The sequence below is a fragment of the Linepithema humile genome, chromosome 1 (genome assembly GCF_040581485.1).
Source record: "Linepithema humile isolate Giens D197 chromosome 1, Lhum_UNIL_v1.0, whole genome shotgun sequence".
Taxonomy (NCBI): Eukaryota; Metazoa; Arthropoda; class Insecta; order Hymenoptera; family Formicidae; genus Linepithema; species Linepithema humile.
In genome coordinates, this window is record NC_090128.1 from 9052294 (window position 1) to 9073136 (window position 20843).

Here is a 20843-nt window from a genome sequence, read left to right on the forward strand (position 1 = left end):
TTGAGCCAGTAAACTTATTCTACGGACGTGCCAACTTCAAAAAGAAGGAGGGCAACTCCGTATAATTACCGGGGCCAGACCGGTCTTCGGAGCCCGTCCCTTGGGGTGTGCTGCTCGCGAAGAAACCTCATCTGTAAGGGATGATCATCCAATCCTTTGTTTTTCTTGTTCGTGACAACGGTTTTCGCGTTAGTCGTTGAAACGTGACGAGCCCAGTGAAGAACTGGTTAATAGGCGCTTCTTAGAAAGAAAAAATCAATGAGATGAGAAGTCTGCATTATACAAATTTATATTTATTTGACTTTATTCAATTATTTTTATACAACGACATTTTTGATTGTAAAAATTGTAAGCAATTTGTTAGCAATGTTAAAATATCTGTAAAATGGTTTGTTTTCTAAATATGCAGATGCGATATACGTGAGAAGATAAAAAGAGAAACAGATCATAGAAGTGTACCATTTCAAAGCTCGCGGAAAAATCTTTATCCAGCTTCATTCGGGTTTACACGTTGTATTAATGCCGTGGAAAAAAGAAGCGCAGACGCCGCAATAAGAAGACTCTCAGCAAAGAAACGTCGATCATCACGATTACGGAGGCGCCGTCTGCAACGCGCAATGTTTATTTCGTCGTAAACGCCAGGCGGATTACATCGACGCGGTAATGATCGCGTTTTATTCGAGACACTATTGCGATGATCGTGCCTCCCGCGATCGAGGGAGCATAATTCTCCGCCTCTCTCGCAGTTTCTCCGTCTGCGAGAATTTCCCTAGTCATCGAGAGTGCTCCTAATAGACGACCGGCAGCGTAACAGTCTGGAAAATATTTTATGCGGGAGATTTCCCTGACTGAAAGGCGATAGACGCGGCAATGGATACGCATTATGCCTCATTAAGCCGTCGTTTATATACACCTCGTAACAGGTTGCTAATTTACATGTTTATCCGCGTGAAAGGCTGGATACTACACGATACCAGGCTCTTTTAATTTCTTATTTACCGTCTGAATTAAATTTTTAACGGTTATGTAGATAGACGCGACTTTTCTCGGTGGCAGAAATCGCGTCGCATCTTCCTTCGTTCGGACGAGAAACGAGAATTGTGAGATGTTTACGGCGAGTTATGTAAAGGTCGGAGATTTCGTATAAGTTTCATTACTCTCAGATGAATTCGTCGCTATTTCAGGAAGAACTGGATAGCGCAACTTTGCGAGTTAAAAAAAAGAGCCTTGACACGCGATGCGTGTCATTCAGTCGGCGGCTACGTACTCGTTTCCATTGAGAGAGCTGTTGCGCAGATAGTTGACCTTATTTCGCCTGCTGTGCGTGCATTATCTTCAGGAAGTAAACGCCAATGCCTGACATATGGCCTTCATAAATGCGGACTATTTTGCGTTGTGCGGTTAAAAATGAGACGAAATATAATTGAATTTCATTGATTTAATACCGTTGGATTTTTATATCTTTCCTTCTGATTTGAATAATGAACGAATAATTGTATTCTCGTCAAATTACTCTTATTGTATATTGTCTCTTGTCAACTAGTATATTGTGGTTTAGTTTGTTATCTGCAAATTTCGCCTTACATAATTCTATGAAAAAAATCGATGAATATCGTACCTATTATTAGTTATGCGCATAATCCAATGAAAGTCAACCTGCACATTTTACTTTCGAAAATTACAGATTTGCGTCGCAAATTTGCCACACCACGGTACACACGAACGCGAGATAAAATTTACTGGAATTATAAGCTATAAATTTAGCAATAATTAGAAATTCAAATGATTATATAAAATATAATATGTATACCATAAATTTTTAGCTGCAGTAGGGATTTTTTTTGTGAAGCATATTATATTGAAAGACCTCCAAATTTTACAATGTCCTACAAATGAAGAGTATTCGATGAAACACTATAAATGATTTTTATCAATTGTTATATGGGCAATTGTATCAATAAGCATAGTTTTTTTTAGCACCAACGAATTGCATTTCCAAAACTATACTTTGATAATTCGCACTTTTGCAATATTGAACTTATTAATTAGATTAAATGAAAAATATATTTATATATATGTATATTAAAATTATTCTTGGAGCATTTTATTCTTAAAATTTATATTTTAAAAAATTTAATTTCTAGAATTAATTTTTTATAATATATGCTTTTATAAAATTTTCTTCTCTACATACATATTTATGTAACTTTTCCAATTTTTATAATTTTACGATTTAAGAGTAATAAATTGCATACATGATCTGTGCAAAATTAAAAATTTTTCATTATTTAGATGAAGTTATCGTATATTTTATTATTTACATGTAAAAATACAAATTGCAAACGGGGATGTAATTATCAAAACACGATCCTTTTAGTAATTATACAGTAAATATTAATGAATAAAACGACAGCGGACGATATCAGTAGTTCGTATAATTATACAAGTTTAAATTAGACTGAACTTGTTTATTAATATCGATATATGTATCACTATCGATATATTCGATACTACGTGCACCACCCAGCGCCACTCTCTGGCCGCCATGACATTTACATTGTATTAATTGTTAACGTTGCTCGCGAATGTCTCGTGATTGATCGCGTATTTTACCCGTTAAAAATGCGTAAATAGTGCGAGTTTTTGTCGAGAGTGCCGATTAAAGAGATGAGTGATAATGAGTGATTGCGGGAATGTATTATTTATCGCGAGTGTTCACGACTAATTGCGTCTCGTCGCTCGTCCGACAACCGCGGGATAGGTTATAAGATAGGTTATAGTCTGCAATGTAAAGTACAAGTTCCACCGAACAGGATTAAAGTGCACTACGTTTTTCGTACAAGATGATGTCGAAAATTCGGCTTCTCGAAATTGAGTCTGGATATGTCGTAATGTTGTAAAATACGTGTTTATATTTAGATGACTTCTACGTAACCGGCTAGACAGTCGTTTATCTCGTTCCGATCAATGTCAAATCGATCGCCGAATATATAAAATGATAATAATTTGATTATATGTGTGGACGCGATGTGGCATAAAGCGCGTTTTATCTTGCGTTTTCGTTTCGTGTACCGCGACATGGAAAATTCGCAATGTAAAGTTATGATTTTCGGGAGTGAAGTGTTCGGGTTGACTTTCGGCAATGCGTGTAAGTGCGGATGTTCAATGTTCATTGATCCTTTGATAAAGTTGATGCCAAATAGTCTAAGGCAGAATCTGCTGGAACAAATTGCAGTATCCTAGCTGGTGAGTATAATTATAGGTCTATTATTTAAATATGTACATCATTTTTTATGATGACATACAGATATACATTTGTATTTATTAGATATTTATCAAGATGTTTGAAAATATTTATTAAGATATTTATAAAAACATTGACTAAATATTCATACCAATTTTGAATAACTATTCATGTAATATTCATGGGTTTTTGTCAAAATGGAAATAAGTAATACATAATAATTAATGTACATAAAATATACAATATACACATTATAATAACTAATATCAATACTATTTTCAGATATAACCACGTAGATGCAAGGATGTCAATCATTATATATTCCTTCCGTATTTCGGCGGATTTACGGCGCAACGTTAATCGAAATTAATATTTGTGAGTATATATACTTAAAAATACGCAATATTTGAAATCACAGACGCAATTGTGTGCAATTTTGTTGGATAAAAACATCTCGGATTTACAATAACCTCAAATTAGTAATCTCGAGATTAGTCGGAATATAGGTGGTGATTCTTCGAGCACGGTTAGTTTTATTTCACTATTCACCGCCGTAAACGTTTGCAGCCCTGCAACTGCCATGTTGGATTTTTAGTCGCACAAGCCGCAATACGTTGTTATATATGTATTAGTGTATATTGCGTGTTATTTTCCGTATTTCAGCGAGTTTTCGGTAACGGAAGTGTACGGTATTCGTGATAGATCTTACTGCGGAACTTATCGCGATAAGAATTTCCGCGGAAATTCCTATTGTACGCGCAGGAAATTGTCGCGAAATATCGATGCTTTCTGTATCGTGCCGTACTGATGTTCGCGTTCGAAAATTAAGAGTCGCGGAAATGATTGTGCGAAGGATTTACTTCGAAATTGCAGTTGTGTTTTCATAGTCGCCCTCGCGTTGATCACGCATGTAAGTGAAAAGTGAAATAATTTGAATAGGAATTCGAAGGATCGAGGGTGCATGCTGCGATCGCTTTTTGACGAGGTTAGACAGCATTGAATTCCGGTTTATCTGACGCATTGCCTGTGATAGTCATCACATTGCAGCTGCAAATGGTGAGTATTAAATATTAAGTTTTGTTTCTTTTTACAACCGTACTTTTTTGTATTTTTTGGTCTAAAATACGAAAACTGTACATACAAATACAGTATAACTTTGTTGCCATCAGGTTTTTTTAATTCTGAAAATTTTTATGCACATTTTGCTAGTAAATATTATTACAAAGTTCTTACAAGGGAGTTTCTTTGACGAATGCGTATGAACCTAGCATATTTTGTGGAAAATTCTATAAATAAACTGAAATTATACTGAAATATCTTTTAAGCAATTTATTATTTGAGAAAATTTTATTAATAATACATATTGAGGTAATACATTGGTTGATTCAACAGAATTCTCAAAAATATTTAAAAAATATAACTACATATAGAGCATATTTAGTTAGAGAACGACAAACGACAATCAGTGAGTGAATTTATTCATTATATTTGCATGTAATTACACAAAATACTGATATCATCCGCTGTTTTTTCACTTGCGAGTATATATTGTATAATTGCTAAGAACTGCGCTTTGCGCAAACAAAGTTAAACAAACAAAATCAAAGATTACATGAAAAGTTTATCAATCCCATTTCTCTATATCACACATGCGTAGAATGCGCAGAGGGGGAGCACAATAAAAACGTCAATCGAGAGAAACATCGAGATCCGTCGCGAATTGGAGGAAAAAAGGGAAAATAGAACGCCGAGCGCTCGCGGATCCGTGTTTCGCCACGTGGCTAGAGGCCGTTCGAACGCGACGGTGCGCCACATGATGAAATCATTTTCTCGTTTCGATGTTCCGTGCACGTGTTGCGGTTCGCCGAGTCGAAGCGTCAGCTCGATACATCGCATTGGTGGGTCCGGCCATTGCATTTCTCTCAAATCGTGCAATGAAAACGCGGATGCACCGCGCGAGTTTCGCAGAGGCGCGGACGGACAGACAGACGGACAGACAGACAGACAGACAGGCCAGATAGACGGGCGGTGCACGTGATGTGTGTACGTGCTGCTGCAATGGTAAAAGTGACCTGTGCGTTCTCGCCCGGCTTTTCCATTCATCGCTATAAATACGAATGAACGCGCGCATCGCGTTCTGAATGACGAGCGTCAGTCTTCTCTCTCTCCGTCTCTTTCTCCTATTTTTCTTTCTCATCGCGATTTAACTGACGGTTACAAGGTGCGCGTGTTCGGGAACGCGCGGATTATTCCGACACGCGTGATCATAATGTGGGCCACGGACTCCTGCTACAAATCCGGTGAGATTTCGAAGCTGCGGATCGCTAAACGTAGCGCTAAATGCGTGCCGAAGCGAGGAAATCGAGAAATCGCGGCTGTTGTCCGCTTGAAGAAGCATTAGAAGTGATATCTTGCGTTTCGATATGCTAATATCTAATGCCGCTCAGTCAGATACAACAGTTTTCTGTAAAGTAAATAGAAGAATACGTTGCGATAGCATTTATAATTTAAATCAATAATCTAAATTCTTTCGGCGACAAGATAGTCATTCTAACGATTGTAATATGATGAAGGAGAATAATGCGCACATTTTTAGAAACCTCTCCCATAGATTACAGCAATTACGCATCGAATGGAAAGAAGCGATTTCTTTTGAACGTGGCGAAACTACGCGGCGTCACGCGTGTTTACCTCGTATGAGTAAATACGCGGCCTAAAAAGAAAGCCATTGACGTGCCTTGCGGAAAGTGGCAGGCCGCGTGCTGAAACTGTTACGTGACATACTTATGTAATTACGATTAGTCGGTTATATCGCTATTGTTATTGCGCCGCGAGTCATGTACGTCGTACGAGGCCCGTGTCCTCGCCTGGATGTCCATGACGAGCGAAATAACATCCCATCGCATTAAAAAAAGAAAGCCCGCAAGCGAATGTTTGCGTTCGTGAATATACTATATGAGGGGGGGGGGGGGGGTTCAGAAGAAATGGGGATCAAATCCTTTTTTTAAATCTATAGGTCTGTTTTTTATAGCTGAACTGGCTGCACTAGTTCAGAGTTTATCTTTCTTCTTCCAATGTGGAGGGAAAAAGATAAACTCTGAACTAGTACAGCCAGTTCAGCTATAAAGAACAGACCTTATGTATAAATGGGAAAAAAACTGAACATTTTGACCGAATGATTTAAAAGTGAGTGGAAATGTTTGAGTTAAAATTAAAAGAAACTATAGCACCCAAACGGCGTACACGTTGCATACGATTAGAATAACTTTAACTTTAGAACTAATTTGCTAACAATTAAAAATAAGCTTGATCCACTTTTTCTCTTCTAAATCCCTCACATAAAAATGACAGAGATACAAAGCGCCAATTTATGATTGAGAACGTCTTATGAAATAATATTCCTGGTGCAACAATCAGGGAGTTATTTTAGTTTCTGTCTGGAAATAATTATAAGTTTTACAATTAGAAAAGATACGCGTTTAGTTTGGAAACCATTGTTGATGTAACAGGAAAACATTTGTCAGCGCGGAATTTCTCAGAAAAAAGGAATTCCCACTGCTGGTTCTCCCCGAACGGATATCTAACGATCGTCCGTATTTGTAATAGGTGCGATATCGCGCGTCTATAAATAGCCGGACTCCGCGGAATTTCCTGCGCGTCATCGCCGTTATTTACAACGCCGTTGGTAATGAGATGCGAGAGCGGCTTTCTTCCTGGAACGGAATGATCGGCATTGGCGCCGTATCGCGAGGTAAAGCGGATGGAAACCGGGATGCGCACTGTTATTACCCGAAATGCAACACGGCTTGCTCTATTATCGTGCACCGCGCAATCTCCGTCGCGCGCGACGCGGTAATCACTTCCGAGATCGGGATAATTTACGCTTCGCCGACTTTTTTTTTCTCTCTTTTTTTTTCTTTTTTTTTTTTCTTTCGAGCACGCGAAAACAACAGCCGGCGGCGCGCGCGTGAAATATGCCGCTCGTAGACCATAATGAAAACGTAACGCAAACATACGGCTAAGTATGCGCAAAATAACTGCGTTAAACACGTGTTTTCTTCTCGGGAGTAGCGCGACTCCACGCGCGTAACTCACGACGTTAATCCTTAATACCGCGCTGTTACGTACGACCGTGAAACATTACAAACGGCCCGTGTGTTTTTCTTTTCCTCCTTTCGCACTGCGTAAAAAATATATCGCGTAATCATATTAAGCAGTGTACGTTAGAGCCGCGATTGCGAAGCACCGTGTGTTTTTAATACAATCGTTTTGAAAACACAGAAGTCCTCCATTAAAAATAGGATCTCTAAATATGCGTCTTAAGTTTGAGATTGTTATACGGAATTTGCATCACGTGGAAATTATCACTTTTTTTTTGTAAGATTATTTTTCCAGAATATAAGTGAGGCTATATTTTATTTTAAAGTACAAAGTTTTAATTATACAATACTTTATTTTACAATTTTGGTTTAATACATTGACGTTTTATGCACGACTTTTCATCGTGAAGCTAATATTTAATTTAATCGAGGAGGTTTTTTTCGCGCATCAACAAATTCATGAGAAACATTTAAAGATAATATCGAATAAAATATAGCCTCGCATTTTAATATGCATCTTCGAGATTGGATAAATAATCGGCAGATAGTGCATTCGCATAATTACGCGCGTCTACGAGCTTGTCTTTCTCTCTCTTTTTTTCTCACTCTCGGAGAAGATTACGCAACTTGGCGCAATCGTTGTAGAATCCAGAGCTACGTATGGTGATGCGTAACATTCCGGATGGAAAAGACGTTCTGGAGCGCGGTCCGATAACGACGGCAGCGTGGGCACAATCAGCGGTCGGCGATTGTGGCGATTGCCAATATTGAGAATCGATAGCAAGGGCGATAATTGTGCCAGCTGTAACGGCGGCGTTTACATACCGCCGCACTCTGGTCGACCAGACGGGTTACACGATGTTGCGTAATCGCACGGTTCCCTGTTGAATGGAACTTGATGCAAGATTCCCGTTCATCGAATAGCATCGAACGATCATTCGGCAAGAATCGCGTCGATATCGAAAATCAATCCGGTGTCCGCTTCAGCTTTATCAATATTCGCGATTCGCGGTACATTCGTCGTATGTTATCTACGCAATGTTAGCTACGCAAACATTGTTAGGCGAGAACAGATGTCGTATTTAACAATAATTATGCTGGAATATTAAAAGAATAACGACCTAAGTAATCTAAGTAGGCAAAGAGAATGAGTGAGTGTAGTTGCCGCTTTTGACTATGTAGCTACTTAAATTAGGTGCGAAGTGAAATTCAACACGGATGCGCAACATTCACGCGAAATAGTTAGACACGAAGTGTCAATTTGCCTATGAACGGCTGCGGCTTCAACAACAGCCGCCGCACCACCGTTAACCAATTATCGAACGTTGCACAATGTTGCGTAAGCGCTTTTCGGGCACCACGCACCCTTGAGCGAGAAATTCTCGCCCGCGCGTTCCGCACTTTCTTCTGAGATAATATCGTAAATACCGACATCGAGAAGCCGGCATTCCGACGATTGTCTCAACAACGCGCAGCGGCAACAACGACATTCGCTCGGCGCGCAACGCGCAACAATGCGCACGGGCGTCGTCATGAATTGAATTCTACGTTTAGTCCTTTGTCTTTGTCTTCCTTGCCATGTTACGTGATTAAGCGAAGACGCCGCTTTGTTCGAGCGCGCCGGCACGTGTAGGTATCTCTTTCCAGCGATTCGATTTATAAAACGACGTGAATGCCGACGCGAATAGTCAGCGGAGCGTCGTCGAGCGCGACGTCGAGCTCTTCGCAACATTGTTGCGCCGCTACCAATAGCAATTATATAATGTCAGGCCGACCGCGCGCAAGCCTATACGAGCCTCGTCCTTATCCTTTGGGATACTGAGCTATTCTTGGCATTTCGCGCGCGTCCGAGATTTATACAAATCCGCGCGGCGCGAACTCTTGCCGCCGCGAAATAACGGCGCAATATCGGCCGTGCACGTTAACCAGGGTCGCGTCCGTAACTTGCAGCATTACCATTGATAGTTGCACAATGCTGCATTGGCACATCCCCGCGCACACGTTCTCGCCCTTTAGCGAAACTATTTGCAGTGTCAGCCGCCGCCGCCGCCGTCGCGAGATTCTAAAGCCGCTGCGATACGCAGAGATACGCCGACATTCCACGGTTTCTTTCTCGCAGTTGTTGACCGCGAACGACTTAACTTCGGCTCTCGACTCTTCTGTCGTCAACACGATACACAATAGTTTATGGTAATCGAACGACGCACATGTAGAGAATGCTTCGCGACGCGTACAAAACAAATTTCACTTATGAATTCTTTCTTTATTTCTCTCCTAACAAAAATATTACAATGCAGGTTTTAAATCAAGTAATTGTGATGTTTTTTTTTTTTGCGAATTGAGCTACATGTTGAACGCTAAAATTTGAATGAAATATTTAATATTGCTTTCCCAGAATTGCATAACTTCAATTTAGACGGCAATGTTCACGTATTCGCAGCACATTTGTGCACGCCGTATCGTTTCTCGATCGTTATTCTGAGTGATGTTCTCCATCAACACGGCCTAAAATTACAGAAAATGCGACTACGACTGCCACTGAGCGTCGCGAAACGTCGTGAAACGTCGCGACGACCGGTTATGCGATCAATCATCCGGATACACGTCACTCACAATCGTCCTCTCTTCACCCTTTCTCTTCTGTCTGCATGTCGGCTGAAGCCGCGAAGAGGTCGATCCTCTTCTCTCGCGCCTTCGTCGATTCTCTAAATTCTAACGAATCGTTGAAAAGGTCACCGCTTACGTCGTCATCGTATATCCCGTTCCAGAAACCATTACGTTGCCGCGATGCAATTTTCCGCGATTTATTATTAATATGCGCGCTAAGTGAAAATAATGAGAGACGATAATTCGAAATGCTGCTTTCCATGTTATCTTGAATCCCTAAGTAATGTACAAAGTGACTTAATTCTAACAACGCTCGTTAAATTGAAATTCGTAATTACGAAATGTTCGTGGCGCCACAATGGTGCTCGATTATTCTCTCTTGCCTTCCTTTTTACAAAAATATTCTAAAATTTAAACGCGGACCTACTTAATTTGAGTAACAATCGCCGTCAATAAGTTCGCGGCGGAATGCGTGAAATCGGTGATGCTTAAAAAAGTCAGCCGACATCTGTCATCTGTCGGATTCGCATTTATAGGATCGTCGCCAAGAAAACCGCGGCCTCACCTGCATCTCAATACGTCTAGCGCGCTCTCATTGGACTAACGGCGCCATGGAATGAGAAGCGCACCTGTATACGCGAGGAGGCTATTTACGCGCGAATATACATGCGCTCACGCGCTCTCCGCGCGTGCTACTCCGAATCGGCGGCGCGGGTAAAAACATGGAAGTAGGCCAGATAGTCGACGAACCATCGGGGCCCCCGTCTAGATATTGCGACGCAATAATTCACCGTAAACTTTCGACACACAGGGACAATTTGCGCGAGCGATCGACCGACCGACCAACCAACCGGCTGTCGTACTTGCGCCGCTTCGTTATACGCGTCTTTGTCGTCTTCTTTTCTTTCTCTCTCTCTCTCTCCAGTAGTAGGTCTCACCTGTGCGTGCACTCTACGTAACGATGCACTTATGCGCGGTACACAAACGACGGCTCTATGCCATCTTAGAGCGCGAACAAACGCGCGCTCGAGCGAAACTTTCGTCTAAGAGAGACATTCTTCCGACGTTTAAAGAAAAATAAAAAAAAGAATTAGCCCAACTATGTTGTAACAATGCCACCATCTTGTGTCAATGCGATGGCAACATCGGGTTTTATGTCGGAACTTCCCTGTTGCACAAACGGAGAACTTCAGTTGCAGCAACGGAGTTATGTTAATACGATGCACGTACGTATATTGCAGCATTTAGAAGTATGCATGGACATTAACGTCGCTGTTGCAGCAATTTCGATTGCCGTTACCCGATCGCGGAAAAAATCTAACACTGAACTTAACTCTACGATCGTAATTCGATGTTACGATAGCATGGAGTTATACTCGATGAACGTCGTATTGCGTCGCAGGAATTGCCATTGATGCAACGTATCGCTCTCCTTTATAAATAACCTATTATTTCGCGATAGTAAATTTGAATTTACTTTGAATATTGTTAGTTAATCATAGAAATTTGAAAGTATAACGAATAATCAAGATACTTGGAAAGAAAATTTAATTTAAATTCACTTTAAATACTGTTAGAGAATCACAAAAGTCCGAAAGTATAACGAACTGATCAAGATACTTGAAAATAAGTATCAAACGTATTTTAGCGCATTATTGAAGAATCAAAAAATTCAGAGATGTAACAAATATATAATTGATTTTATTCCGTCACAATCGATTTCTTTGGCGAGAGAGAGAGAGAGAGAGAGGGAGAGAGTTCAACTGTGACTTCCCCCTATTTGCGATTACAAAGTTTTCTTCCGACTGCACCGGGGGATCGATAAACGGCATACGCTCGAAGAAAAATTGTGCGGGGGATGATCCGAAAAAAAATTGCGCCATCGTCCCGCAACGGTTTCAACCCCTCGCTCTGCTCCCCGTGCGCGCCTACCTATGTAACGTACTGCGGCGCAGTAGTGTAGCTGGGCACCTAGTTTATGTAATACCGTAGATACATCGTTCCGCCGTGCATACACACGTATAGATCCGTCCGTCTCTCTTCTTCCCCCCTCCGTCCTCTCACTCTTTCTCTCATGCGCACTACATAACCGTTTCTCATAGAGGCATATACACACATAGTGGATATAGCTCGCGCACGCGAGCTCGGGCAGGGAGAACTGCGCCGCGACCTACTTGTCTAGGCCACTGTGTCTGCGTTTCTATATGCAGGTTGTGTTTTGTGTGAAATTCCCGTCCATCCGTCCGGCCCCTGCTTGCACGGCCGGACGACGGCGGCGCATACGGCAACGCGGAATCGCGCTCGCCCACTCGCGGATCTCACGCAATCGTCTGCACAGCTGACTTTCGTGCGGACGAGAGAGATTCCGAGGAATCGACAGTCCTCGACGAAACGGATGCGCCGCGGCGAATAATTGCGACTTTAACGAGGACTGGCCTCCCGTCCGATATGTACGCTCGCTTTTTTTTTTCTCTCTCCCTGCGTCTCTTTTCTCGACATAATCGAGTATCGATCGCCCTTCTCCTTTTTTCTACTCCCCGTTTTTTTTTTTCGTGTCTCTTTTTATCATTTTTCTCTCTTCTTTCGAGCTCGTAAGCTAACTGCGCTCAACTCGCGACGCCGATCGTCTATACTATACGCGCTCGCGGCGCAGTAAATTATGCAACGATCGATCGCGGACTTCTCTCGCTGTGAGAACACGGACAAGCATCTAATCCGAATGGAGGAGACAGTTGCTAACTTTCCCAATGAGGTGAGAAACTAGAAAAATAAAGTATGATTTGTTACGTTAAGAATGATTTGTGTTACTAACATCAATGATATAAGTAGCAAAGAAGTTGCTACAAAGGTTTCTAGTTTTCTTTTGTATAGAAAGATGCAAGAATGTTAATAAAGATGCATTCTTCTCGTTCGCATTTCTTTTGTGAGAAATTTATATCCGAGTCACACGACAGGATGATAAAAATTAGCATGTAAAAAAAAAATTTGCGAATCTCAGAAACGCCTTTTGTATATCGCGATAAGTTTTCGGTATGAAACTACAAAGTATAATTCCCCGTTTCATCCAGTCGCGCCGAGGCCGGAAGCCGCCGGCATTCCGTTCGACCGTTCCATCTTTATCCGCCGCTCATTGCCACGGAGAGGCACCGCGACCTAAACAACAATTAACTACAGTTATGAACGCGCACCGGATTCCGGGGAATCTGGAACGCGACTGTAAAAAGCAAAGTAAGCGGTGTTGCGCGCGCTCGGTCCCGGTCTCTTCTCTACATCCACCATCTCCTCCCCTCCCTCACCTCCTTCCTCTTCTTCCTATCTCGCTCTCGAAGGAGTTTTCGCAGTCGATTCCAGGTTGAAACGACGACGACGGCGGCGTCAAAGGATAGGGGGAGGGGTAGGGGGGGACTCGTGAGAGAGGAGATCGAGAAGGACAGCGAGAAGAGGTGTCGGCGAGAGAAGTAACGGCGGCGAGGAGGTGAGAAAGGGAGCGGTACTAATAGCGGAATAGAACGGGATTAAGTTAGGAACAAGACGAGAGACGGTGGAGGGCGCGGGGTAAGAAGCATCGGGATAGTTTCTCCAGGACGCGCTCCAGACGACATCGCTTTTTTTTTTTTTGGCTGGTGCTCTCTGCAATTTTGCGCAATGCAGTCTGAGCTCCGCCAGCTGCAGCGACAATGCCGTCGCGTTCGTTCGTTTGTTCGTTCGTTTGTACGTTCGTTCGACCAGGTCGATCCGGGGCAGCAGCCCAGGCCGCGGCGCACACGGTTGTAAGAGCCGCTGGAAAGGTGGGAGGATTTGTTTGTAAACAGTCCGCGGTTGAAGCGAGAAGACGATCGTCGGCGGAGGTGCGAGCTGACGGTGTGGGAAAGGGGAGGAGGGAGGGGGAGGTGGTCGCGATGGTGGTGGTAGCACCGCTAGGAGAGAGGAGGAAGGACGACGCGAGTCGGAGAGGAGAAGGAGCGTGGACTTTCTCCCTTCGAGGGTTATGTAACCTCCGCTTGCGCGCTTGTCGGTCGTCTGAGCGTTGCGGGAACGACCTACTTGACCCACTGTCCCTAAGCTGCGGCGCAGCGCGAGACCAGGTCGCCTCGACGACGTCCTCGGCGTCGTTGTTGTGCAAGTGCATCCGACACCAAAACAGGACAGCCACGTGCCGTGTCCGCCGCTCGTTAATTCGCGAAGAAAAGGAAGATTGGATCGCCGACGAGTTCTGGAACAATAAGCGACGTTATTCACGGTTTAACATAATGCGCCGTATTCCACCGCCGCAGTGGAGCAAGAAATGCAAGAGTAATAATCTTGCGGTGACTTTTGAGACGATGTCGCGTAAGGAATTTAAAATCCAGTTTAAGGGATCGTTTAAAAATCAATGCGCGAAATCTGGAAAAATCCAGGCCAGTGAAAGACATCATTGCGAATCGTTTTTTTTTCTTCTTTTTTTTCATTAAAGAGTCTAAATGATGTACTAATATTTAATGAAAATACTTGTAGATATTCGATAAGAAGAAATACTTAATAACAAAGACTGGAACATATAGAATCATAAATTATTGGCATTTATCAGCTTTGTCGTATTGTCGCGAATTTAATTATTATATGATACTTTTACTTCGCGACGATCCATCATCCTTAGAACAAATCGATGATCGCTTTGTACCGACCGACTGCACTCGAATTACTTGGCAGGCCGGAACGAATCCCGTCTTACCGTAAAACGAATGCGCTTAACGGGAACTCGCAGGCGGTGCGATACAACATAATGCCAGTCTCGGCGGTTGATAAACGCGCCTCGCAATTATAATGGTGCTATCGGCGGCGACGGCGACCATTAAGCCAGTCGGTCGCGTTTTTGCGTCGCGAGGAAGTCACCGCTTGACTAATAGGAAAACTCGATTGTCCGACTATTTCCGGACTGACCTACTCGACGAGCGCCGGCGGCGCGTGTGGCGTCTTTGGTCGCGCTTGAACGTCTGCACTCGACCCAGACACGGGGGAATGAGTCGCGTCCGGTCTCTGATGCCGCCATTCCGCAAATAGACGGTCACAGTCATCAAACTCGCGGCTACGCATTAGATGTTCCCGGTATAACTATACCGGGTTAAACCAGACGCGCTAAACCCGAACCCTTCGCAATACACGATGGTAGGCATCGCGCTTTCTCACGCGGCTCTAAATATATCGTACGAACGGCGGACGCCGCGTTATAAAAATCAGTATCGCGGTATCGAGTTCACGCGATATGTTATTAGCTCGCCCGCTCGCGCGCGGCGATATTGTCAACCGGTAATTACTATTATCGTGCGGCGAGCGCGCCTGTCATCCGTACGGTGGAAAAGTGCGGTGAGATAATTGCGAATGCGTTGTAAATTGAGCGGCGCCTACACGGTCTTGAAGTATCTTTTTTCCCCTTTTTTTCTTTCTTCGCTATATCGCTGCTTAATGTCTCTGTAATTCCCTCTCGGCGCATACACTGTGTGATTTAATGTACGATCCGGCGTCACGTACCGTGACGTTCGCGCGTCATAGATAAATGCGAGCGTGAGCGCTAACTCGCGGTTTCGGCAATTAAATACGAACCGCCGCGGACACGCGAGCGCGCACTCCGACCGCGTACGCCAATGTTAACGGCTTTATTTTACGCGGGTACACTATATGTATCGTTTCTCCCGCGTAAAATATACACTGCGCCACACTTTCATGAATATTGCACGCGTCCTGGACGAGATTATTATGCGAGGTGTGTTTGCCTCTCTTTGACAAATGTCGTCGTATAAATCAACTAGCACCGGCTCACCTAATGGTGTTGCACATATTAATACCGCGACTAGATACAAGTCTTGAAATATTCCATAATAATCCGCGCAATAATTTTCCAGTTGCGGACGTGCAGTCGGCATCGTTACGTTCGCGATCCGCTAACGATCCACCAATTTAAATAATTGCAATCGACGGCATTTAAGCGCGGCCGCCCGCGATCAATAGGACGTCTGACCATTTCGGGACTGACCTACTGCCCTTAAGCGTCGCCTCGTGCAATTGCTGCAACTGGATCGCATTCTGCGGTGCAATCAGCGTCGAGTATCTAGTTGTTCTACACCCACATGTATGCTGAAACCGCCCTATTTTACCCTAAACTAGCTATATCGCTCTTAACGAGCGATTATTGAACGATTTTGAAACAATAAACGAATCATGTTTGAGCCGCTATTTCGCGAATAAGAAACAAAGAATGGAAAATGAACGTTTTTGATTTTTTTTTTTTTTCAAAATACTATTTATCGCGAAAGTGACTCAATTTTAGGATTAGTGAAAATTGAGCAAACGCTACTTTCACGACGAATGACTCAGTTCCACACTTAGATGATGTATGACGTGATGGCCCAGACATTCCGCGTAACTACGTGTAGACACTCGACGTTGGTAATAACATTCTCGGAATCTGTGGGAGGAATCGTGTCACGTCCCCATGACTACGAGTCGAAGCCTATCGCGGCTGTTCGATTGCGCATTACACGGGAAGACCGGAGCGCCGATCATGCCAAAGTAAACTGCGCCGGATTTCTCGCTCGCACTTCGCGGAATAGCAGTACTTGAGCAAAACGGACGACTTTGATAAAAGTACACATATACATAGAGTACACGAAGGGGGAGCGGCGATACGTTTTTCGCGCCCTATTCCTCGTATTCGTATACTTCGGGGAAATCTTCACCCGGTAGGAAAAAGGCGTCGCACAGGCGGCGCCTGGTTCGCGTGTGAAAAAAATCTTCGATTCGCTCGACTCTGTATGACATGGAAAAAAATGTCAGCGAAGAATCGGAAATCATGATAAAAGCTCGCGCAAGCGTTCCGCGTGTCTCGCGCGACCTCGCGCACCGACATTTCTCACGATCTCCTGGCCGGCGGTCCTTTCATGTTTGCAGAGCCATTCGCACTTGTCAGACACTTCCTGCGCGCATCGCGGCCTCCGGCCGCGACAATAGGCGTCCTCGCCTTGACCTGGGTCAACCGTAAACCGCGCGAGACCCGCCGAGACGTAATCTTTTCCGCTTGAAAAAACGTAAGATATTACGGCGAATGAGATATATGTGTGTATATATATAGGCGCGGTGGCGAGAATAACGGCGGTGACATAAATAACGCGTTTGCATCTGATTAATGCTATCGGTAATATCCGAAGATTACTCGCGTCTATAAATGTCGCATTTGCATGCATCGGTTTATTTGAAATTCATATAATGCCTCGCTATGCTATTTTATCTTTTCGCACAACGATCGCAGTTCGAGGAGACTTGAATCTTTTTACGACCCTTCAGTCTTACAGCTTCCTTTACGAACCTATAATATGTCATATATCGTCCTATATCGTCCTAGCCTTCTTCTAAAAGCCTTCAAAAGCCCTCTTCTAAAAGGATCGAATATCTCATATCGCAAAACGGGCTCTACAGTAAGATTTTTCGCGCACGAGCGTGCGTGCAGCAAGCGCCTCGTCTCCGAAATGTCACACGAAGTCCTCTCCTCGCTAATGTACATTTCGTCCGCATTGTATAATTGCAACGGCAATCCGCGCGCCTTTGTGCTTTGTGCACGGTGTACGTAGCTCGCTATTAATATCTCTTTTTATCATCGACCATTGTTAACCGTCAATCCATCGCCGTAAACAACCTTTCTATATTTACTTTTCCTCGTACAGGTGGTTACGCGGCCGTTGCTGACAACGCACGTACGTACGCCACCGCCGCGCTTTAATAATGAGTACGTACATACGTGCGTGCGTTTCAATCGCGCGGCGCATTGTAAACAACGCCCGTGGGAGCACCGCGCGCAGCTGATTCACATTCCGCGGCGGCGAGACCGGCGTCTAGGTCATCAACTAACGAGCGATGCACCAGATTTTATGGAACTATAACAATAAATTCTCGTTCGTAGAGAAGGAGGGTTCCGGAATCGTTGCGCGCTTCGTATCGCACTTGGTTTTTCCCGTTGCCCTTCCCGCTCAACTTTCCGCTTTCGTAGGCTCGTCGAAGAGAATCCGCGTGCACTTTTATTTTATTTACCGTCAATATTTATGAGCGATGTCAATTCACCCGTGAATTATTAATGCCATCAAAACTCACTGTAATTTATATAGTGCTCTGCCGGATCATTGATCATTTATTGACCCTGCGAGACCTTCCGGAGCGAAATATTATCTTTATTAATAAGACTTCGACACGACGGACGAAAGGTTACAGATATTTAAGCCTTCATAGCTATAAAATAAGTTGGCTGTTTATTATGTTTAGCATTCTCGAACATTCGAGAGTGAAATCCGCAGCCGATAAACGTCTCTAAACAAACCAAGATCGACGCGCGCGCATGATTTAGGAGAAAGTAAAAGTCAGCTTGTAAAAGGCTCGCTTACTCTTCATTTTTTATCAACCTCGAGCGCAACGATCGATGCTCCTTATCGCGATCGCGGCGTGCAATTACTTCTCGCTCGCGTTTCGCGCGCCGCGCACAGCCGGGACGCGCGTGATTAATTAGATTTCATCGGGGTGACATTTAAATAAAGGAGTCGGTGTAATAGCGTTTTAATGACCGTATTCAATAACGAGTGCCTGGTCGACCGGTTGATTTATGTCGAGGCTATTAACGGTTAGCGCCATACAGTGCATTCCCGACGCTCCGTGGAAGAAGGAAGCGTGTCGATTTCCCTAATCCCCTAATCGCGATGACATAACGCGAAGACCTATCCGCCACGCGCTGTGAGTAACGGCGGCCTTGCCCTTTTTTCGTTACCTTGTCCGCGCGGTAGGCGCATGCATCTAATTATCGGCGCCGCTATTATTATCGTCTTCCATTATCGCGCATACCGATAATTAACGTACGTGGCGAGGCCATCGTATCGTTTTTTCCTCTTTTTCTTTTTCACGCAGCTTGACACGTCCATGAGAAAACTCTTGAGAAAGGAAACTAGAGTCTGTCTTATCGACGAGCGAAACCGGCGTTGCGCCCGATAAAAACAGATACTTCCCGCTGTATTGACGTTTCGCGGCAATGAAGTGCAACAGACGTCGGATAAAGGCCAGGCGCGATGAAAAGGTAGTGGAGAAGAAATATTGTTCATCGAATTGCGCTCCGTCAATCTTTAAGTCGACTTAAACATGGGAAAAGATAGTTACATCAAAACTAAATAGCATTGAGAAAAGTGCATAGTTACTTTATACCGGATTCGCTCTGAGAAACAACATGTTATTTTATTGAAACATTAAATATTTTTATATGTAGCTTTTCAAATGGAAAAATGCAAACTATACGAAACATCCAATTTAAAAATTATTTGGAAAAAGATCTTGACATTTCGCGTATTATGACTCTAGCTTTATACTAGATACATGTATGAAAGCGCTGATTAATGATAAAAAACCGAAAACAATCTAGAGAAACAATACACATACTTGTTGTCTGTCAAGTATATTTTTTACTTTTTACGTCGTATTAAGTACAAGTCGCATAAAAGCGCATAATGAAGACCGAGACGCGATTGCTCGCTATCTCAGAATAATAGATTGAGTCGCATTAGAAACTCCATAAAGTACATTGGGGCCATAAATGCGACTTTTCGCGTCCGGATGCTCGCTCAATGTCCGCGCTTTGTGAATATCGCCGGAAGTCGGTCAAGAGTCACGGGTGCGCTCGCGACGGACTCCGGGCCAAATCGGAAGGGGCGTGCAATCGGAACTCCGCGTCTCGTTGTAAATATTGATCGAGGCTGTGCAAACGCTTCCCGGAAACGGGAGCGGAATCGATAGCGCCGTGAGACAGAGAGAGGAGAAAGAGAGATAGAGAGAGAGAGAGAGAGAGCAAATAAGACACGTTGTACGCGCGAGCTTCCACGTATCCGCGCTGCGATTTGCACGGCGTGCCTCGGACGGCCGGATATACCTGGAATCGACGACCGTGAAGATGTTTCGCAAAAGGTGCAAACTCGTTTCGCACGTTACTCACGTGCGATCGTCGCAGTCAAATAGTCTTCCGGGAACGAACGGGCTGATGCCGGTCATTCTACGGTAACTGTCGATCTGCGCTTGTAAATTATTTCACGGCTGCTCTTCTGCGAAAGAAGCGACTGTGACTTCCAATTAAAAATCCGAATTCTTCGTAAAATTATTTCCGCCGCAAATATATCGCGATCCGTCCCGAAAGGTCATGCTAAAAATTCCGCGAGAAGTTTGAGGAAATTGTATTCGAAGTGAGGTGAGACGAAATTTCGCCGAACGGCAACGGAGCTGAAAACCACCCACGTCGGCGCGCGTGTTTCGCGCCGACACAACCTTGACTTCGAAATTCGGCGGGGAAAAGCGTGGGCGCGTGATTTTTATGACTCGGTCGTATCCGCGGTTGAAGACGGAGAGGGCACTCTCTGACATTTCACGATTCAGTGATACATTATTGCGCAATATGCATACCCACGGGCAGCGTACCAAGTCGTATGACTAAAAGCACGCGCGTCGGTCAATGGGTTGCCCGCCAAAAATATAATGCTCCTCCAGTCACGTCTGCTTTTAATAGATCTTCTTTCCCCGCGGGAGTAAAGGAAGCCGTTTGAAGCATTTCTCGTCCGTTGTGTAATACGAGACCGTAACCGGATAACGACGACGGCGACGGCGTAACCCTTGTAATCCGTTTGCCGTGACAAACGCACGGCGGAAGCTCTCGTACGCAGTCGCCTTGCGAAACAAGATGGAATTAAAGGGAATTTGACGTGTATTTACATTTCCAGCATTTCATTTAAATGCTTTACTTTTTCCCTTCGTTTATTTCTCTTTTTGGTTTCGGGTATTTGAATAAAAATTGAATTTCCTTCCGTGCCATCTTGCTTTATAGGGTGTTTGCTGGAACCGCTGGT

At 43.8% G+C, this 20843-nt stretch overlaps 1 protein-coding gene across 2 annotated transcripts in view; it reads left to right on the forward strand.

The window, feature by feature from the left end:
- Window positions 1-20843, forward strand: part of Pdk1 (Phosphoinositide-dependent kinase 1) — a 286368-nt gene that overhangs the window by 184864 nt on the left and 80661 nt on the right. The window contains exons 1-3 of one of the 2 annotated variants that reach the window (XM_067360050.1): window positions 2600-3246; window positions 3527-3619; window positions 4184-4300. The exons of the other annotated variant lie outside the window; for it this stretch is intronic. The gene's annotated coding sequence lies outside the window, so the exon portion shown is untranslated. Of the gene's footprint in view, window positions 1-2599; window positions 3247-3526; window positions 3620-4183; window positions 4301-20843 lie in introns of those variants that run through there. 2 annotated transcript variants of the gene reach the window in all.